Source organism: Cavia porcellus, unplaced genomic scaffold (genome assembly GCF_034190915.1).
Source record: "Cavia porcellus strain 051 isolate PalLab524CR breed Dunkin Hartley unplaced genomic scaffold, mCavPor4.1 scaffold_6, whole genome shotgun sequence".
Classification (NCBI taxonomy): Eukaryota; Metazoa; Chordata; class Mammalia; order Rodentia; family Caviidae; genus Cavia; species Cavia porcellus.
This window is the reverse complement of record NW_026947489.1, coordinates 7,415,481-7,432,309: the sequence shown is the minus strand read 5'-3', so window position 1 is coordinate 7,432,309 and position 16,829 is coordinate 7,415,481. Positions and strand designations below refer to the sequence as shown.

The following is a 16,829-nucleotide window of genomic DNA, read 5'->3' as shown; positions in this document are numbered from 1 at the left end:
ACTTCAAACATTTAAGAAGCTGGATCTAAATGAGACGCCACATTTTTTGAGTTCCCACTATGTGTGAGGCATCAGACTGAAAGATCTCGGAAGAGCAGACATCCAGATCCATACAGTAATTAGCAGTCAGGCAGGAAAACATGAACAGAAGGATGGTGGGCTCAGCCGGCCAATTAATATCCTAAAGAGGTGGCCCAGGAGCCTTGCTGTGAAGGCGAAGAAAAGTCCACGCGAGAGGGAACAGCTGCCCGGGGCAAATGGATCACCACATGTCAACACGACCGCTGGAAAAAACAGGCAGGCACATGAGCAAAGCCCAGCTCGCGGAGAAATCCTAACCATTTTGATGAAAAGACAAAGCGATGGTTCTGTACAAAAATGAGGCCAGGAAGTCAGCCAAGTTAGAGGATCAGGTCAAACAGGAGCACCGCATCAGAGGACACACGACACGAGAACAATATCTCTGTGTGTGCACCCTGAGCTGTTTCCTCCACTTTGTCTAGTCTCCAGAAGAAACTGGAGAGAAGGATGAAGCCAATACCTGTGACACAGCATTCAGGCCTTACCACCTTTAATATCCCACTGTCTCCCCCACTCTCTGTCCAGACGCCTAAGTCTTCAGCTGCAGACACGTACTCTTTCCTAGGTGGAATGCACTTCGATGTCTCCTAGTCTATTGTACTCCTTTCCAGTTTGCTTCTGAATGCTTATTGCAACCCCTTATGATGGTCAGCTTTACGGGTCCACTTAACGGGGCCCCAAGGTACTCAGACAATGTGGTTAATGTTAGTATGTCTGTGTGTGTGTGTGTGTGTTGGAAGATACCAGCATTGAATTGGTGGGATGGGTAAAGCAGGTGGCCTTCCCAGCACGAGTAGGCTGCATCTAAGCCAGTATAAACTGAATGGAACAAAAACGTGGAAGAAGGTTAAATTTGCTCTGTCTTACTGCCTGAGCTGGGACACTGTCTTCTGCTGCTCCCAACAATCTCGGTTCTCAAAGCCTTCGTACCTGGAATCCACACCATCCACCAGGTCTCTGGCTGTCAGGTGTTTGAACTACACAGTTGGCTTTTCAGGGTCTCAGGCTTGCAGATGGTAGATTATGGGATTTCTCTGCCTCCACAATCACATGAGCCAATACATTATAATCCAGTGTATCTCTTGATATATCCTACTTTCTCTGGTTTGTTTTGGGGTGTGTGTGCGTGTGCATTTTGTTTTGTTTTGGAGAATACTAACATACCACTGAATTTACTTCATAGCCAACACAGGCATGTATATCTATTAGTACAATTCCTGGGTTACGGGGGTCTGCACTTCCCCCAGCTTACAGAGCATGCAGTTATCCTCTGAAGAAATTTCTACCCTTCTGCCTTGATAAGTAAGGTATGAAAGGGCTCCTTGCTCTGCATACTTGCCAGTCTTCACTTCATCAGACTTTCTAATTTCCAACCCATGGGTATGAAATGGTGTCTCATTATCCAGTTCCCTGATTAGAAGTAAAGCAGAGTTCATTTCTCAATTAGTCATTTTGGTCTCTTCTTAATGCCCATTTTTCAACTTTGTTGTTTTTGTCTTACTGATTTGAAGGAGTTCTTCACACAAAGAGAATACTAATGGCTTTTAGCAAATCCACTGTGTTTATTTCCCGTCCCTAATTCTTTAAAGACACTGTTGATACAGATGTTTAATTCATTAGTCTCTCGTGGTATATGCGTTTATTTATGACCCTTTCCTGCCTTGAAATCATATAGAAGACACCTTCTGTGTGTGTTAACATTTCTCTCTTTCCATTCAGATCTTTAACTGTGGCATAAGCTTGTGTGGATGACACGAGATGAGAATGCTGCTTTATCATTTCCTGTAAGACCAATCGGTTATCCTGCATCACCTCCCACCTGGTCAGTGGCACCTGTCCACCCCTCCTGGGTCCCCTACATGTGAGATCTTGTTAGTAGGCTTCTACTATGTCCCACCTGCCTTCTCTCTCCTCCTACCCAAATGTTCATCAGCACCTGCCGTCAGAAGCATCATTGTCCTGGTCCTGTGTTATTCTTCCTCAGTGTTCTGGCTGTGTGTTTCTCTTTGCCTGGTAGCTAGGAACTCCCGTGCCTTTCTCTGAATCTGGCATTTCTGGCTGGAATTTGTACCACATATGTATGTGTCTAGGGCAAGGGACCTGCGGACATAACATCATCATTTTCATAAGTGCAACAACCTCTCACTTCATATACCTTCTGCATTTGCCACTATTTAAACATAATTTATTAATCTTTCCAACATTCCTTCAGGATCATTAAATGTATATATTTCACCTTTGGTGCATTTTACAGAACAAGGGCCTATATGATGGATAAAATAATGAAGCCTAAAATCTAAATATTCAAGAAAAATTTAGACAAGAACCGCCACACTTTTCCTGTTAGCAAATGCATATTCATAAAGCTGTTCTGTGCAGAGACATCCGACTCGCGGTGGGCATTAGCATTCTGAAGTTACAGGATGGTTCCATTTGTAGTAAGAAAATAAATAAGCCAAGCTTTTTCTTCTCTCTGCAGATCTGCTCACAGAGATTCATTCTGGCATAATTGACATTTAAAAATATCCATTTTGCTACCATTTTTCTTTCCAAGAGGGAATATGCTTTTCTGCTGGGAAGCTGCAGAGAATCGTGATGAGCACATTCACGTAAATGATGGGCCTATTACACTGTGGATGGGTGGGAGTGATCACGAAGGCTGCGCAGCGCCTGGTCTATTGAACTGATTCTGATCCTCTGTTAGTATTTCAGGAAACATAAAAACTCCAGCAGGCTTTTTCTGGGCTGAGATGAAAAAAACACCTTATACCTCAGGGGTATAAATTGAATCACCCCATGGCTCCATCAGAAGCCAATGACACCCCAAGTTCATTAAGGAAAACTTCAAGAAGCCAATTTCACAGCAGACAGCTCCTAGAGGGTAGACAGAGTGGGGTGGCTGTTTGACACCCGGCTCTCAGAAGATCGGCATTTCACAGTGACTTGTGAGATTGCTTTCCCATAAGTGACACCTCCCTTTGCAAATCGTCTTCAGTGCCAGTTATAAACAAAATCTTGTCCCTCTGCAGAATCCCCCAGAATTCCTTAACATTTTCAGCACCAGAGTGGTTGATACATCAACTGAAGTACGTTCACAACTTAGGAAATTAAATGGAACAGAAAAGGCCATGTTGCGAGGACCAATGTAAATCCACAAACCTTAAAATCTGACAACTGAGAAAACACCCAGGAGGCACTCAGCCTAACCCCTCAGAAACCATGCAGCTCTCTGAAGTTTTTGCCCTGTAGGCTTGGAGAGGGGATGCTTCCTCTTCCTCTCTCAACTGACTTATGAATGCGTCCTGTTCAAAAGCCACCACAGAACTCGTGCAGGATGCCTGTGACAAGAACACGGTCCTGGTTCAGGGCCAGGGTGTTCCTGCTTACACACAGCATGGGGATTGTGAGAGTCCAGCCAGACAAACTGGACTGTGGATTAGGAAGTAAAATAAATGAAGCTATTACACTTCACAAAAACACCAAAAGGTTTCAAATTGTTTCAATTACCAAGATCTATAGTCTTCTTCTCCACCTTGGAAGCAACATGGTGGTTCTGAGTCCGGCTGGATGCCCCAGAACCCCCTCCCTGTTCCCTTGTCAATCTTTATTTTGTAGCCTCAGAACTAAAAAGAGCTTCCCCAGTGGGGTACCCACAGTCTACCTCTCCTTTAGGGGTCCCAAAGCTACCACTTCCCTGTGTATGACACTCTAAAAAAAAGACAAGTCTATTAGTGTTCCTTCTCTTGAAATCCATAAGAATCCACGGAACCTATCAGAACCTCAGACCAGCTCTGGGCAGCAGACAGACACCACGCCTGGCTCGTTCCTACCTCTGATGACCTCCTCCTCTGCTACCCACTCTGCACACACATCCTAACCCCTACCCCAGCTTCCTCCTCCAGCCCACCCCAGACCATTCACCTCGAATCCAGAATCCCTCCCCTCCCAGACTCCCCTTGTGACACCTTGCTCCCAGCTGAGCTCAGCTCCTACGGATCTACAAGGGAAAGCACCAATCATGAGGGTGACCAGGACTACAATACAACTTTACAAAAGCGACCCAGAGCTGCCCTTCATCCTGACAAGCCGAGGAGGCCTCTTTTGGACCCAAGACAGAATTCTGCTCAGCTTCTAAGTATTTCACAACAGCTGACTTCTCGAAGCAGACTACGAGTTGACTATCCCCTTTCCACAAGGCTGGGGACCAGAAATGTCTCAGACTTGAGAGGTTTTAAACTGGGGAATGGTTACATTATACTTTTCATGTTAATGCTCAAAAAGCTTTAGATTTAGGTACATTTGGCTTTCAGATTTTCAGATTAGACTTGCTCGAAGTGTACCAGTTGCCTGTGTGTGACAGTGAAAGATTTTCAGTGATAACCTTGTTGGAATCTACTGTCAGAATAAATGAGAATCCAGGTTGGGGGGGGTCACACAAATAAATACAGTGAGACGAGGACAAGGGTTTACAGAAGCACTACTGTGAGGGAGAGGGAACAGACGTGGCGAGTGCATTGTCACCACTGTCATGGGCGGGCACAGAGGCATTTACCTGCCCAGCAATGGGCCCATGTTCACTCATTGCTGGGCTGTGACTCAAACCCTAGTTTTAATCTCATTGTGCTCAAGTGAACAAATACTGGCTTATACACATGAAGTTTCCAGGAAACAAAAAGCCACAGCCCGTGCCCGTTCTACCTACAGAGCAGTGTTCCTCTGGTACAGCAACCCCACTGCCCGCATGTCAGAGCCAAAAGCTCATTGTGTGCAAGGACACCTCGCATTTCTTACCAAAAATGAATGGTTTGGTAATGTCCCGAAAAACCTCCTGGTGATCAAATCTTTCTGGAATAAAGCAGAAGGAAACAGAAAATTACTCAGGTTTCAAAAATGATACAGGTGTTTATACAGAGCTCCTTTGAGTATAAAAATCTAAATGAATGAGAGGCTTTGAATCACCTATAAAACTGAAGAAATTATAACTCTAATGAGATGATCAGAAATTACCTTAAACAAATAATTAAAGTGCTTTTTTAGTCATTTCATCATGTAATTATTGCCTTTAAAACAACATGTTGGGCAAATAAAGCGAGAGCTTGTATACCATTCTGGAAGGAGAGAGTCCCTGCATATTAATGAAACTCCTCAAAGCCCTCATGAATATGTATTTTCCCACAACAAAGCTTGACCCCAGTGGTTTGCAGAAGCACTGTTTTGTGACACTTTCAGATGGAAGCTGATGTGTTTGTGGGGGTTGGGGGGGAATGGAGAGCGATGAAAGGAAGTCCTCTCACTTCCTCTGTCTAGGGTTTTAGCCCACTCCTAGACAAGACGGTTTCATAAAGAGATCTGGAGAGGGGTCAGTGGATCCCACATTTCACTGAGAGAGAGACAGCTTGGTAAATGGAAGCTGAAAAGGACAGCCAACAGCCTCAAGGGACCCAAGGCCAGACCCTTGGGTTGGATCAAGAATTCACAGGGCGGGCAATACCACAGAAAATGAAGGGGCAGGAAGCCTGTGGTGGAACAAAAGGAGGGGGCGGTTACTTGTCCTTGACACTGGAGCTAAATCCTCCTCTATCCAACTGGGCTGAAAACAAAGTTATAAAGGTTCTGGTCCAGAGCAAAGGCAGCCACCTCCAGGACAGCCTCTTGGTGGGAAAGCACAGAGCTGAGACCTCCACGGATAGCAGTGCTGGCTGGACAATTCACTTTCTGTCTGAGCTTGGAGACTAGCATCACAGGGGGCAGCACTGTCCACTGAGGAAGAGAAACAAGGCCTTGCTATGATCCCAGTAGACAATGGCTGTGCTTCATCACAAAGGTCTACTCTGGACCTGGCATTATTGCTTTTCTAGTAGTGTCAGATGGTGGCTCTCGGTTCCCTGGGCAGACATTCTCAGCAGTGAGTTTTAATTAGGGAACTTCCTGTACCTCAACTGGCGCAGTGGAGAGGCCTCTGACCTAGACCTAAAGGAAAGTGATGATACCTCAGAAGGCTGAGGATATTATCATTTTGGCCAAGTAACCTGTTATAAAAGCCACAGAACTGAATCTGCTTGTCCTACACGGGAGTAACTGGACATTTTCATAACTGTTCACGTTCTTTCCAAGGGTCTGGCAAGCATATTGCTTTTCAAGGCTTGTTTCTTGCAGCAACACAGATTCTGACCCTTTGAAGGGAGGCCTCTTATCACACCCAAGTGAATACCACACGCAAGGCATCTCAACCAGACACATGCTTCCCAAGCGAGCATCAACAAAGCCCTGCACAGCACTGGCCTCGGCTTCATCATGCACAAAATGTGGAAAACAATAACTACTTCAAAGGCAGCTGGAAAGCTAAAAGGCAACAAAATCCACAGTATATACCTACCACACTCTCATCAAACAGAATTCCCTTTCTTTCTCCCAAAGCTCACCATCTGAGGACCCCCAAAACTAAGTAATTTCCGGGCTACTGCAAGAACAAAATGTAGCCCTGGGGGGCAAGACTCCTCCCTGGATTTGAGAGGATGGGGACCCAGTTCTACACGCCATTACAAGGGCTTGAACAAGGTTTGGCCCTCCAAAACTGGTGGAGTTCACTCTCTCCACTCAGAGAGGTATTATCAGCAGAAACGATGTGGTACTCAGATGTGGGGCCTGTATGAGACAGGCCATCAGTGGTACCTTCGAAACTGGGGGTCTGTACTGATGGTTTTGTAAGAAGGGGGAGAAAAACCAGGGCACACATTAAGTGCCCTCCTTGTCTTGCCACATGATGCCCTGCACCAACAGGGCTCTGCCAGCAGGAAAGCCACCACCAGATGCAGGGCTTGACCTTGGGCCTCCAGAATCACAAGCTGAAATAAATTTCTTTTCTTCATGAGTATCCAGCTTTGGGTATTTCATCATAACAATTAGAAATGAACTAATACAGCAAGAAAGATAGGCCTGACACCAGGCACTGCCCAGGCCAGCTTGGGCAGTTGTGGCCAAGAAGGGTACAGGGAGAAGACCAGAAGCTTCAGTCCACCATCACAGGCTGGAATTTTCCCCATAAGCCCACAGGGCCCCTCAGCATGGCTCAGTCCAATGTGTCTGCCCTGGATCCAGGTTCTCCACTGTCAGGCCCAGAGGCACGTTGGAGAAGCCCAGAACCCGTTTGAGGATGCACTTCCCTGTCTTGGGAGGTCTGCTCATCGCCTCCTTCCCTGGAGGGAGCTCCTGCTGCTCTCCCTCCCGCTCTTCTGAGGCTCTAGTCCCTGGAAAGGCCACAGTCTCATTCATCTGTATCGGAGCATCCCCTGCAGGCTCCACATGGATCCCCAACAAAGGTGCAGAATCAAAAAAACCACTTGCAAACAACGGCAGCAAACTGCACCTTATATAAACACTTTCCCATAGGAGGAACAGGCCCACATCTGAACTCAATTTAGAATCCGTTTTCAAGCGTCTATTTATAGGCACCACACAGCCGTTCCTGCTGGATGGCGGGGAAGTCAGGGCTCTGGGCTCCCGTCCATCGCAATTCATTTGCATTCTTTTCATGTTCTTCTTCTCTAATTTCCCAGCAGCATTTTAACTCAAATGCAAGGTCACCTATCACTTGGACCCAGCACCACTTAGCAGTTTCTCCAGAGCAAAATACTAATTTTCTTCCCCATGCAGCAGCGCCCTATCCCCGCCCTCTCCAGGACCCTGCGCTGTGCTGGCTAACGTGGAGTTCTGTTATTTGGATGACCCGTGTCTCTGGACCGAAGGTCACTTTAAAGACATGCTCCACGAGGTCGTGAGACGTGGGCAGGTTCGGCAGGGGTCGGTCATCATCTCTCCATCTGGCTGAGTCATCACCTCAGCCGGGCACATTTCAGCTCCATCCTGGTGGCTGAAAGGTCACAAAAAACGCTCTGTGGCTCACTTAGATTACTTGGGCTTTTCCTAGGACTGTGGGCGGTCAGTCATTCCTACAACTTCTGCATATTTCTCTGGTCCTTTTTGTGACCTAGCTTTCTCCCAGAGAGACAGGGAGGGCCAGGCCATTTCCCAGTATCTCTTGGCTATCGTGATTAGACAGGCGAGAGCCTGCTCTTTTTCCTGAAATTCACAATTATTTTTTAAACAGCCCCGTAGTCTTTTGCAATCTTCAGGCTGGAAATTGAATCCTTGGATCTCTACATGAGATTAAAACCCTCTGCTCTCCAAGCCATTTGTCTATCCCGAAGTTTTGCTTTGGGCTGGGGGGCGGAGAGGAGTTTGAGCCTGGAGCCGGGCTTCCCGGAAGGACACGCAAATCTCAGCCACCAGCTTCTTCTTTGTCGTGCTCAGGACTGTGTCCTCCAGCGTGCAGGGGCTCTGTCTCCATCCCTGGGTCCACAGCAAAGTGCAGACACAAAGAAAGAGCACTTACAATCAATCAGTCAACCCCGCAGCTGCCTGCCTTCAAGTACTGTGCGAGGTCTGGTTCTCAAAGGAAGACTTGCTGAGGCTGCTGGCTTCCAGTTTCAAGACTGATTAATTTTCTCACAAGATACCACTTCAGCTACCACTGTTGGTTCTATATTATTTGACATGCGAATTTCTGGCAATAAATTGGATCTGTGACCAAACACCACTTGGAAATACCATGTTTTTGAGCACTCTGGAAGTAAACAAAAATGACCAATACTCTTCAGGGTGGATGGCTACAGACTGGCCGATCACCTTTGACTCTCATGTGGGGGAGTGGGGTTCAGACCCAAACCTATCTTCAAGACCCACAAAAGCCCAAGTATTTGGGGAGGCTGCTGGAGCAGCGAAGCTAGTTAGACTGAAAGAGCCTTGTGGGATCAGCCCCCAGCAGGTCAGCACACATAAATATCCACTGAAGCAAGGGTCACTGGCCCAAGAGCACAAGCAGGTATGGGGGTGGAGGCAGTGGGTATCAGAACACATCTTTTTACCTTTCCTTTGAAAAGTTAAGACAGTGTCAACTTCACAAACTCTAGATATGGAAAGAACCCAGAGGAAGCCACTATGCATGGGTGTGGGTGATGCCTAACACTGTCACTGAAGTCTGGATGGAGTCGAGAAGCCTGATCTTACCCAGGACCAGTGGACTCACCCCCAGAGTGGCAGGGGGGTCAGCTGGGTTGCCTCTAATCTTAATTCCTCTTCCCACTCACCCCAGAGCTGTGGTTTAACTCCTTTGAGTTTAATAGGTAACCCCGCTCTTTTTAAGGGGCTGGTCTCTGGGCCCAGCATACAGAACAAGCAAAATTTGATGTGATATAACAACACCCGAAACTTACTTCCTAGCAGGATGTTCTGACCACACTGAGAAGGCTCCTGGGATGGCTGCGAAAGGGGTCTGCGCAGAACAGCTTGGCTTGAACGATGCATGAGAAGCACTCGCTGAACGCTGCAGCCGGCTCAGCCCTGGCTCTTCCGGGTACCCGTCCAAGCTCTGGATGCTCACGGACTTAGGCACCAAGGCCTGGGGAGAAGCCTGGAGGGGAGGGCCCACATTTGCTGGCTTTCATGGGGCAGTCCGCACTGGGCACCTCCCAGAGGGGAGCAGGCAGCTGGCAGAGGTCAGCAGGGGTCAGGGAAGCTTTGGTGCAAGATCTCCTGGGACCTAGTATTGCAGGCCATCCAAGAGAGTTGCAGAAACAGGGCCCAGTGTCCCGGATTTCGAGGTGGGGGATGGATGCTCCCCCAGGCTAGAATATATACTTTTTACTGGAGGGTTGGGGAGAAAGAGTTTCCAGTCACTCCCTGATGGAACATGCAGGGACAGAACATAAGTGGGCCGGGCAGAGTCCTTCCTGAGCAGCAAAGTAAAAAGACCCCAAGGTCTCACTGCAGGAACTAGCCACAGTCCAGTTTCTAGGGGAAAGAGCAGCTGGACACAGACAGGACACATCCAGGTCCTCAGAGCTAGTGGGAAGGCTGGGGGGCCTGGGTAGGGGGCTGACAGCCAAACTGGGGTGCTCTAGCATGAATGAAAACCTAAGTGCTGGTTACAGGTATGTTTTTAACATTGTGAATAGCCAAGTCCCTCGTTGGGTAGAAAATGAAAAGTACTCGAACACTGAGAGTTCTGTTTATAACTACAAGCGTGTATCATTTTTCCCCTCATGCAAGAAGCTGCATCTTCAGAGTAAAAAGCTCAAAGCCTGAGAGTCATCTGCACAAATGTTTTGGGAACAAACTGTATTTTAAAGTGGTCTTCAATGGTATCCATGTTTCAAAAACAAACTTAGAGCCTGGGCAGGTGGCTTCTTAACAATGCTACTAACAATACTTAAGAAGTACAAACTGCTATGATTAAAATGGTTAATAAGCTCCATCTTGGAAAACTTATCTTTCCAACTCTGGAGGTGACAGACCACATCAGACCAGTGATCCTCTGCCACCAGGTCCTCACTCCTCCTTCTCCAGATTCGAATACAGACAGACTCTGTTGGGCGGTTAGTTCACTGAGTGAGGAGTTACCCTTTCAAGACAACTTCCTTTTCCCAATCGTAGGGCCCACACAGCCATCATGAAGGCAGACTTCAGGACGCTGACACGGAGTGCTTCAATCTGTTTCAACACTCAGAAATGCACTCTAAAACCAGTATTAAACATCCGTATCACTTTTGCTGTGTTCTGTTTTTAAATAAAGTACCCTGGTGGCCAAACACAGTCACAACATTTCGATCAACAATGGACCCCATATGCAAGGGTGACCCTGTAGACGTATGTGGCCTAGTGACGTGGTAGCCCCCTTTGTGTAAGCGCACTCGGAGTTTATGTTTGCACAATAACAAATGGCCTGACACATTTCTCAGAAGAATCCCATCATGGGTGCAGGGTGGCAAACCCAGGGGTTCCTTACACCAGGGTTAGACAAATTATGCACACTGGATTGAAAACTAAAGGTGTTTTCACCAACTCTGCTTTCATCTTCAGTAGATTTGTGCTTGTGCAGCCCACAGTATTCGGGAGACAGAAACACAGCTCCCTGCACCCATCTTGGCAAGGAAGTTTACCCCATAATCGCAGACATATTTTTCCGATGATCTCCATATTGAACCAATCCTGTTTCTAGAGTCCTTGCCAGAGGACAGTGCAACACTGAAGTATTAAAAGCTGGAACTCCATGCCAAGAGTGTCCATGTCACAGGACGGAGCACAATGCCAGCAGGAAGCCAGGACAAAAGTAAAGGGAAGGGAAGGGAAGGGAAGGGAAGGGAAGGGGAGGGGAGGGGAGGGGAGGGGAGGGGAGGGGAGGGGAGGGGAGGGGAGGGGAGGGGAGGGGAGGGAAGGGAAGGGAAGGGAAGGGGAGGGGAGGGAAGGGAAGGGAAGGGAAGGGAAGGGAAGGGAAGGGAAGGGAAGGGACGGGGAGGGGAGGGGAGGGGAGGGGAGGGGAGGGGAGGGGAGGGGAGGGAAGGGAAGGGAAGGGAAGGGAAGGGAAGGGACGGGGAGGGGAGGGGAGGGGAGGGGCGGGGAGGGAAGGGAAGGGAAGGGGAGGGGAGGGAAGGGAAGGGAAGGGACGGGGAGGGGAGGGGAGGGAAGGGGAGGGAAGGGAAGGGGGCTGACAGCCAAACTGGGGTGCTCTAGCATGAATGAAAACCTAAGTGCTGTTTCCTTCCCTAAGTGAAGGGAAGGGAAGGGAAGGGAAGGGAAGGGAAGGGAAGGGAAGGGAAGGGAAGGGGAGGGGAGGGGAGGGGAGGGGAGGGGAGGGAAAGGAAGGGAAGGGAAGGGAAGGGAAGGGAAGGGAAGGGAAGGGAAGGGAAGGGAAGGGAAGGGGAGGGGAGGGGAGGGGAGGGAAGGGAAGGGAAGGGAAGGGAAGGGAAGGGAAGGGAAGGGAAGAGGGCTGACAGCCAAACTGGGGTGCTCTAGCATGAATGAAAACCTAAGTGCTGTTTCCTTCCCTAAGTGAAGGGGAGGGGAGGGGAGGGGAGGGGAGGGGAGGGGAGGGAGGGGAGGGGAGGGGAGGGAAGGTCTACAGGTAGGCTCAGCCACACCTGCATTCGACCCCGAGGACAGAGGGCCGGCACGGTTCACCCCAGCCCCCCAGGCTGCCTCTGCCTTGCTGTCCTTCTCATCCTTATTCTTCTGAAGCAAATGAGGCTTCTATTTTTGCTGCAAGGAGGCTGATGCCTTCCAAGTCCCAGGCGTCTCCTGGAGGGAGGCTAGGATTTCGTTTTCTATTCAGGCAGCTCAGGGATTGAAGGGAGGGCTGCGCTGAGAGGGCTGAAAGCCAGGAGAAGCAATGCCTGCCAATCTCATCAAATGAGGACATGGCGCTTGCTGGGGCTCTGACCCTGGACAAGGTGAGGATGCCTGTGAACGTGCATTCCCATGTGATCATGCAGGGCCAACCTCACCCAGGTACTGAGCTGTGGCAGGCAACTCACAAGCCTCACTGTTTGCTACAGTCTGAATGCGTGCCTCACAATTGGTGTTGGAAACATTATCCCCAGTTACAGCAGTGTCGGGCACTGGCCTTAAAGAAGTCACGAAGGCCTTGCCATCGGGAAGGGATTAGTGCCGTTATCAAGGGAATAGGTCAGTTATCACAGGAGTGGATTCTTCATAAAAAGAGTTCAGCTCACCCTTCTTGCTCCTTCCTCCACAGGGCCCTACAGCAAGAAGACCTCATAGCAGCAAGAAGGCCAGGTAATGGTATCTTAACACTGGACTTCCCAAAACCAAAACCAGGATCCAAAGAAACTTCCATTGTTTATAAATGGCCTGGTCTGTGGTATTTCGTTATAGCAGCAAAAAGCAGCCAATGATACTGTTTCATAGACAAAAACCATTTAATCCCCAGTCCCAGTGTGAGCAATGAGACCCTCATTTTACAGATGAGAAAACCGACGTACAAACAAGGAGTGTGCTCAAGGCCACACAAGAAATGCCGGAACTGAGATGTAATCCTGGCAGGGTGCCCCCACATCCATGCTCGTAGCCATAAATATGTATAGAGGAAGGAAAGGGAAAAGATGTTTATAACACACAATCCAAACAAAGGACTGGCGTGATCAACAAGAAAATAGGAAAAGGTACAAAAGGTATGACTGGCAATTCACAGGATAACAAGTATATGAAACCAACACAAACATATGTGAACATAAATCTATGAAAAGATGTTCAGCCGCATTGGCAGGAGAGAAAATGCAAATGAAGACCTCATATAGATAACACTTTCATCAGCCTGACAAATATTAAAAACATCTGACAATACCAAGTGTTGTCAAAGAAAAGGCGAAAAAGAAACTCATACACTGTGGGTGTGAATGCTCATTAGCACACCCACGTACTTTGGAAAGCCATTTGGCTTGCTTCTAGTAAATCTTAAGATTCACGGCCTCCATCAAATGCCAATTCCAATCTTTGCTAAATACTGCAGAAAAATGTGGCTCATGTGATAAGGAGACACACACAGAAGTATCCATGGCACTTTTGTTTGTGACAGCAGATGAGTGAAAACTGTCCAAATACCCATCCATGAAGAAGGGAGTCTTCCGATCCTACACTGACATCACACGTGGCACTGGAAAGTACAAAGTATAACGTCCTGTTTTCACATGGACTCTCTCACATACAGTCTTTAAGGAGGCAACTACAGGGAAACAAAGGCACAAGCTGACATCATTCACCTAATAGTTGAAAACAACATGCCAGGGTATCAGGGAAGACGCATGCACAAATTCAGGAAGCTATAGATAAGTACCAGACTCAGATGGAGATCATCTCTGCAGGAGACGTAAGATGCAGTCAAAGAGGGGCTCCAGCTTCCCTGGTCATCGTGATGTAAGGGAAGTCCACAACTCTTTGATAGTGTATTTAAAATGTGGAGTTCAGTTCTCCCCCGCTTGGGGACTGCACTTAATGACTTACTTCTAGTGCACAGAAGAACGCAGAAGTCCATGTGACTAGTGACCCGGCCGTAAAGGGAATTGGGGCCCCCCCTTTCACCTTCCTTGCATCATTCAGTCTTGGGAAAGCCAGCTGCCATGCTGTAAGAATGTTCAAGCAGCCCCGGGGGAAGGTTACATGCCAAGGTCCGAGGCCACCCCACCAAGAGCCTTCCGAAACAGACCTTGGAACTGGATCCTCCACCCAGTCAAGGAGTCCGAAGGCCCCAGCTCCACCTCACCTCTGGATGTGATCTAGAACCACCAGCTGTGCCCTGGCAAAGTTTTGACCCACAGCTGTGTGATATAGTGATTGCTTACTGCTCCATGCCAGTTTTGACATGACTCGCTACACAGAAACAGGTAATGATAATGTTCTCTAAGCAGCCTGCACACTCACAGGAGTTATCATCCTGCCCCTTTTTCCTTTTTGTATGATGGTGTGGACTGAATGCTTGTGTCCCCTCAGAATGCTACGCTACGCAATTCTCAAGGTTATGAGATTAGCAGGTGGCACCATAGGAGGCAATGTGGCCATGGAGACAGAGCCTCAAGAACAGGATTCATCCCCTTGTAAAAAGAGCCCCTGTGGGCACCCTGGCTTCTTCTGCCACGTAAAGACACAGTAAAAGGACAATCACCGGCCACCAGCAAGCAGGCCTTCATCAGACCTGACTGCTGGCACCTCACCCTTGGACTTCCAGGCTCAGAACTGTGAGAAGTAAGTTTCTGTCATTCTGAAGCCACCTTGGCTATGATGTTTTGTCACAACAGCCTAAAAAGACTAAACATACACCAAATACAGTAAAGCCTTGGTTTATGAGCGTATTTCACTCTGGAAACATGCTTGTATTCCAAAGCGCTCATCTATCAAAGCGAATTTCCCCAAAAGACATAATTCAGACTTGGAAGATTTGTTCCAAAAATATTCATGCAAAAATGATTACAATACCACACCACAATGCAAAATAATATAGAAAATACAAAATAGAAAGGAAAATAAACAAATTAACCTGCAATTACCTTTGAAAACCTTCATGGTGGATGGGAGGAGATGAGAGAGGGTTATTGTACAGGACGACTTTCACTATCATGAAATCACTGCTGGTACAGGCTCAATGGAATCTTTTTCTTTTCTATAACTTGAGCGAGGAACCTATCCAATGACACTCTTGTCTCCTTTTGAGGATTTTTCAGAAATGTGACATCACATTGTCCTCACACAGATTCATCACTCACACACTGCTAGAGCCTCATTCATGTAGTGACTTTCTACCCAATTTTGTACTATTTCACCCATTTTACATATCTCCCTAAACTCATCTGAAGTGGGGGACTCCTCCCCTTTTTCTCCTCTTCTGCAGACAAGATCTCCTCCATAACTTCTTGCTGTTGGGAGACAGTCATCCATAATCCCACAGAAAAAGAAAGATCGTGTGATGTTCAACACCATGTACTACTTGGATTGCAAGACACTGCTTGTTTATAAAGTTAAAATGTACTAGAAATGTTTGATCATTTTGTAGAATACGCTCACAACAAGTTACTCACAATCCAAGGTTTTACTATATTTTATAACAGAATTTTAATCCAAATGCCTAATTTTAAAAAAGCAGCGACCTGCTGCATACAGCCTGATAAAGGGCAGCGCATCCTTGTACAAAGCCAGGCATCCATCACAGTGACACACAGGAGGTGGGTGACACAAAGTGACCAGCCAATACTGACACAGAAAATGCTATCTGTCCCACTGACCAGCCAGGACTCCTGCCCTTGAACGTGCACAGCATTCCAGAGAATAATCACAGGTGGTGGACGGTGCTGGGCGGGTCACAGGCAGGTGTGTATTTCCTCCCCTGGGTATTGAGGAAATCCGTCTCTCCACAGAAAGATACAGAAGTTAGAAAAGTCCCCATATGAAGAGCAAAGAATCACTGGGAATTGCGGTCGGGCAGGGGAAAAAGAAACAAGAAATGCATTGCACTGAAATGTGAAACCAGGGGGACACTTCAGGGAGAAGAGCAGGCGTGTAAGCCTGCAAGGCAGGGCAGCGCATGCCCCTGGAGGTCTGGCTGGAGCGGCTCTGGGCAGCACCCAGGTGCTCTGCCTCCTTACTTGGCTTCGCAGGTCTTGGACTCATCAAGGAAGAAAAGCACAGCACAGACCCTCAGACCTGGCCAACAACATCTCCGTCCTTCTCTATGTCTGTCTGTATCTCTTTCCTTTCAGGTTCTAGAAGGCAGAAAAGCATTTTGCCCCTTAGGACCCTTCTATCATTTGGGTCTCAAATGTCCCCAAAGCCTCATGTGTGAGAGCAGCTTGGTCCCAGCTTGGTGATAGTGGGAGGCAGTGAGATGTCTGAGAGGCAGGACCGAGGGAGGGGTCTTCGCCCTTTCAAGGGGACTGCAGGACCTTGCTTGCTGGTCCTCTCTCTCCCCTCAGTCCCCCTTCTCTCTCCTCTCTCCTTTGCAATGAGGCAAATGCTTTGGCTCCACCACATGCTCCCTACAATGACAGGGACAACTGACCAAGGGCTGGGACCTCCCCAGGTGTGAGCCACGCTCTTTGTAAACCGATGTTCTCAAGCATCTGGCATAGTGACAGAAAGCTGACCAAGGACCAGCTGAGCTGGCCAGCATCGACTGGCCCAGCCAGAGCAAGGAGAACCAGTCAGCCCCATCAATCCTGAGGACCCATCACCCAAACCCTAAAAGTCACTCGCTTTAAACCCTTGAGAGCAAAAACCAAAAAGGTGTGCAATTCCCCTAGATTTACCCATTCAAAGAAAAAAACAATATTCAAAACCCATCGGATTTAAAACAGCCACCATCTGACAACAAACACAACAATATTACATTCTGAGCTTGCTTTCCTCTT

At 47.9% G+C, this 16,829-nt stretch overlaps 1 protein-coding gene across 5 annotated transcripts in view; it reads right to left on the bottom strand.

The window, feature by feature from the left end:
* The window catches only part of Apba2 (amyloid beta precursor protein binding family A member 2), a 234,022-nt gene that overhangs the window by 108,662 nt on the left and 108,531 nt on the right, over positions 1-16,829 (bottom strand). For 4 of the 5 annotated variants that reach the window (XM_063249880.1, XM_063249883.1, XM_063249882.1 and 1 more), the window contains exon 3: positions 4,873-4,926. The exons of the other annotated variant lie outside the window; for it this stretch is intronic. The gene's annotated coding sequence lies outside the window, so the exon portion shown is untranslated. The remainder of the gene's footprint in view (positions 1-4,872; positions 4,927-16,829) is intronic. 5 annotated transcript variants of the gene reach the window in all.